The 5,653-nt window shown below is 36.0% G+C and overlaps 1 pseudogene; it reads right to left on the bottom strand.

The window, feature by feature from the left end:
- Positions 1–210: 210 nt before the first annotated feature.
- Positions 211–986, bottom strand: LOC126195739 (craniofacial development protein 2-like; annotated as a pseudogene).
- Positions 987–5,653: the final 4,667 nt, after the last annotated feature.

The following is a 5,653-nucleotide window of genomic DNA, read 5'->3' as shown; positions in this document are numbered from 1 at the left end:
CATCTATCCCCTTTGACTTTTGCTTTCCTTTATTCTTCTGTAATTTGCAATACCTCACTTGATAGCTATCTGGCTCCTTTGTTATTCTTTTTCTTGGGAATGTGTTTTTCTGCTGCCTCCGTGACAGTATGGGCATTTGTCTTCTAGCTCTAATACATTAAATCTGTTTCAGATTTCTACTGTGTAATCAAAGGGTATGGTCTCAAGGTCCTATCTGCAAGATGGAACAGGTTCTGCTGCTTTTTTCAGTTTCAGCTGGAATTTTGCAATTAAGAGCTTATGATCTGATCTGCAATCATCTCCCGGTCTTGTTGTAGTTGACTGAACCAATCTCTTCCACGTCTGATTAGAAAGTATGTAATCTATTTGATTCCGGTGTTGGCTGTCTGGTAAAGGCATTGTTTGGGTAGCTAAAACTGAGTGTTAGTAATAACCAACAAATTATCTTGGCAGAATTCTAAGAGTCTCTGCCCTGCTTCATTTGTTGTACCAAGACCAAATTTTTCTGTTACGCCCCCTATAATTTGATTTCCCACTTTTGCATTCCAATCTCCAACTATGAAAACAACATCCTTTTTCGGTGTTGACAGTAGTCATTCTTGTAAATCTTCACTGAACTGGTCAACAACTACCTTTCCAGGATTGGTGGTTGGTGCATTAACTTCAATGACTATGATATTCAGGGGCTGACCTTCAAGTCTGATGGACATCATTCTATCATTTTCATAGTTGCAGCCCATTACTGATTTTCCTACTCTGTCACTAGCTATGGAGGCTGCTCCATTACTTCTGCTGTTCTCTTGTTCACAATAGCAAGCCATATGGCCATCTGAAGCGATTTTTCCTATGCCAGTCCATTTCATTTCACTTATTCCCAATATATCTATGTTAATCCTCTCCATTTCTCTTTTGACTGTATCTAATTTTCCTTGATACATGGATCTTACATTCCTTGTTCCTATGTAGTCCTTCTCCTTACAGCATCCTATTCTTCATGAAGCTTCTCTCAGGCTGATTCCCCCAGGAGATCCGAATGGGGAACTTGAAACTCTGGAACATTTTGAGTTGAGCAAAGCCATGGGGTTTTCATGGGATAATTTCAGTGGTGATTTCCCATGGCCTTCCACTGACCTCCAAATCCTGTCTGCTCAACGACTCAGCTTCCTGCTGGGGTTGGTTACACAACCTTCTTCTGAGGTGGTCAGCTTAACAGGTTCACCGTGTGTATGTAGGAACTTGGAGAATTTAGGTGCCAGAGGGTGTGAGAACTCTCTTTTGAATTCTGGTAATCGCTTATCACCATCACTGTATGCCAGAGTCTCAATGTGTTTGCAGAGCCTCCTGCAGGTCATTTGCTGGTAGATGGCTGAAAAAACTTTTATCAAACATATATCATGGCAATTTTGATTAATTTAGCCTTCAAATATAAATCAAAAATTGCATTGAAACTAATGCATTCATGTTGGAGCTATGATGCCACAGACACACAAACACATAACATCCAAGTTTATGTGATGGGGCAGTAGAGGGAACACAGAAATAAACAGAAATGGAGAACTTCCAGAAATGCTTACAGGTGGAACTCTGTTTATATAGCAGTGAAGAACTGTTTTTTGAACAGAACAGACACAATTTTTGCACTCAGTCTGTGGGAGAGTATTACCATCTGTCATTGTTCATACCTTTTCTTGATCATTTGTCACATAATATAACATTAAGACTCTCTACAACTCAACTAAAAAGAATTGAACATCTACAACAATTGCTTGTGCAAAACTTTAGTGATAAAGTTATACAGCATGTTTTTCAAAGTGTTGAACCATGCAAAGATGATCACCCTTGTTTTCTAGGTTTGAAGTGAGACCTAAAAATCTGCAAACAAAAGTAAAAAAAAAACATGGGAAAGCCTCCAACAGAGGTCTGTAAAACAGCAATGGAGCTGTTGAATATTAGAGTCTTGTATCAGTTGTTCTGCACATTTTGTGTAAAAACCAACACTGTTGTGAGATCTTTGTCAACCTTTAGATTAGATTAGATTTACTTTCATTCCAATTGATCCGTAGTGAGGAGGTCCTCCAGGATGTGGAACATGTCAGAAAAACAACAATACATGACAAATATTTACAGCTAAAACAAATAAGCTAATGTACCATTCCACAGGTCCCAAGTGGAATGATCGTCATTTTTTAATGAACACTAAGAGTCATTTTACAAATACTAATGCACTGAATTTAAAATAAAAAAGTTTTTTATTTATTTATAAGGTAATAAACATGTAATACAACTACTGTAATACTTATTTACAATGAACACATTACTGCACTGAAATTGTGCAGAAGTTATGTTGTACTTATATACAAATCAGTTGGTTTTACTAAGAAATTCATCAGTGGAGTAGAAGGAGTTGGTCACCAATAAATCCTTTAGGCTTCTCTTAAACTGAATTTCATTGGTTGTTAAGCTTTTTATGGCTGCTGGCAAGTTATTGAAAATGCGTGTTCCTGAATAATGCACACCTTTTTGTACTAGACTAAGTGACTTTAAATCCTTGTGAAGATTATTCTTATTCCTAGTATTGATTCCATGAACTGGGCTGTTGGTTTGAAAAAGCAATATATTTTTAATGACAAATTTCATTAAGGAATAAATATATTGGGAAGCAGTAGTTAGTATCCCTAGTTCCCTAAACAGGCTTCTGCAGGATGTTCTTGAGTTCACACCACATATAATTCTTACTGGACGTTTTTGTGCCCAGAAAACTTTAGCTTGGCTTGATGAATTACCCCAAAAAATAATCCCTTACACCATCTAAAGACATACCTTCTCAGCAGGACGACAGAAGATTGTTTAAATGGACCGGCATTGATGCACATCCATCAATATATTGCATCAACAATGAACACTGAGAAAGTGTTGGATTACCTGCGTGTGTGTTTGTCAAAGCCTATAAGGACATGTTGATACTTCTAATCCTTGTACCCTCCCCCAGATAAAGATTCGTGTGTATGTGCAGCTCAAACAATTTCAGTGAAATTTGTGGATTGAGGATTTTTTAATCTATGTACAAACAGTCCAGGAGTTTATTAAGTACTAGCTTATCCATGACTGTGTGGTAAGCCCATGTGAAGTCCTGGGTAAGCTAGTGCTTGTAGGTAAAAACACTCAGGTATTTTTTTATGTGGAGTGCAGCATGTCAACCTCAATTTGTAAGAATACTGGATAGTGTACATTTCATGATATCTTTGTCCATCCTTTTTTTAAATGTAAACAGATGGTGCTGTTGCCCTGGCAAGGTCATCAGTTGGCTTTGCTGTGTTAAATGTAAGCAATTATGCATTAAAATATGCACAAAAATACCTGAAATGTAGGCTAAAACAAGAAAAATATGCACTTAAAATGAACAAATCTGCTCCTAAAAATAACACCAGATTGAACTGGAAAAAAGAGGAATCTAAAAATTTGTTATGCATTTCTGACATTACCATAATACTGAAACAATTCTGAACTGACTGTAGTTGTGTCTGCTACAGTAAATTACTAAATATTTTTACAAGTCTTTCAGAAAAAACATCCTTAAATCTGTCAAAACAGTTTTCATGTTTGGAAAAATACCCTCTGCATCTCATTATTATATGAAGTAAACTTTATTGTTGATGATGAAGGTGTTTGGTTTGTGGGGCATTCAACTGCATGGTTATCAGTGCCCATACAAATTCCCAATCTTTACACAGTCCAATCTCATTACTTTCATGAATGATGATGAAATGATGAGGACAACATAAACACCCAGTCCCCGGGCGGAGAATTCATCACTAAGAGAGAAAGTATTCACTGCACAGATGTGTGTGATCAGAATAATAGCTGCAGCCCAACCAAGATCACATTGCAGACATTTATTTAAGGAACATGGGATATTCACAGTACCATTGCAATACATATATTCACTTATGAAATCTGTTATTAATAAACCATCCCAGTTCAAAAATAACAGCAAAGTGCATAGCTACAACACTAAGAGAAAGGGTGATCTTCATTATTCTGGATTAAATCTCACTTTGGTACAGAAAGGGGTGAATTATGCTGCCACAAAAATCTTTGGCCATTTGCCAAATAGCATTAAAAGTCTGACAGATAACCAATCCAAATTTAAAAGCAAATTAAAATAATTTCTGAATGACAACTCCTACTCAATAGATGAATTTTTTGATACCAAGTAGTAACAGTAAAAAAAATTAATCACTCATTTTGTGTACAGAAAACTTACATTAAAGTGACACATTCCACATTATTATGAAATGTCATATTCATGATCTATGAAACAAGTATTAATGTATAATGTATAATGTATGTATGTATATATGTAGAGATGTCATAGAAATAAATGGTATTTATATGCATTAAATTTTGTTTTCATAATTCTCTATTACTGATGACCAAACTTTATTAATGATTCTCAATAGTTGTGAGCAAAGTTTGAGTGATTTGGTAGTAATACCACTTACATGCACTACTATTAGCAAGCAAAATTAGGAACATATTTTAATAGATTGTATCTAACACTAAATAAAATAGGGAAAACCTACAACACTTTAAAAATGTTATTTTAAAAATTACTCACCAAATCTCCACTTTTCTTGCTTTTTGAGCAGTGAAGCCCTACACCAGTTTCTCCATGTTGAGTGACCATATAGTCTGTTTTTTCCACTGGCAAGACTTCTTAATCACTCATTGCTCTTTAAAGATCTGAGATAATTTTTAAATATCTTTAACTTGGGAAAGCCACATTCTACAGAAGCTACAGACACTGGCATGTGCAAGAATATTCTTAATGCAATGGATACATTTGGGAAAATTTCTTGCAAGTTCATTTCGGAGAAGTACTTCTAAAGATGTGCTTACATTTTGTGGAAGCACATGGGGCAACAGTTCCAATGAATTGGCAAGCTCCTGCTAATTTATGACTCCTGAAAGCAGTTTAGGGTCTATCAAAGCTTCTGCAAGATTTCTACACCATTGTGTTTCTTTGTTGCCAAGTTCTTAATGTCAAAATTATGAGTAACACTGATCATGTCACAGCAGTTACTGAGCTGCTGAAACCTTGCCTTAAATGACATAATAGCACTGTCTACCACAACACAGAAGTAGTTCATCCTTAAGTGGTGCTCTTCATTTGGAAGAGATTCATCCATACTTTCATAAGAAAACTGTCTTTAATAGTTGCAGATTTGGATTCTGTTAACTCAGCAACATTTCATGAAGATGCAACCAATTTCTTTGCTTCTTTCTTACCCTTTTCGAAACCATTGGCTCTATATTCTTCAATACCCCTAAGAGTTGATTTTATTAATTTTACTGTAGTGTCTAATTGCCTACCTTCTTGCAGAACTGCTTTGTTGACTCCATTGGGGTGATAAAGAACATTGTGCCATGTCACAGCACACAAAGAAAACTTAAAATCCTGAGAGTTCTTTCAAGAGACATTCTACTTCACCGAACCACCTTGAATTATTTCTGCATGTGTTCTTTAACTCTGTTAATGCAGGTCTTACATCAGATATTACAACCCAAATACTTTCAATCCTAGCCTCCCATCTTATATCACACAGCAGCTTCAGAGTCAGCTTGACATGATTCCTGAGTGCTTCCCAGCACT

This window comes from Schistocerca nitens, chromosome 7 (genome assembly GCF_023898315.1).
Source record: "Schistocerca nitens isolate TAMUIC-IGC-003100 chromosome 7, iqSchNite1.1, whole genome shotgun sequence".
In the NCBI taxonomy this organism is placed as follows: domain Eukaryota; kingdom Metazoa; phylum Arthropoda; class Insecta; order Orthoptera; family Acrididae; genus Schistocerca; species Schistocerca nitens.
The sequence above is the reverse complement of the archived record's forward strand: the minus strand, read 5'-3'. Positions and strand labels throughout refer to the sequence as shown.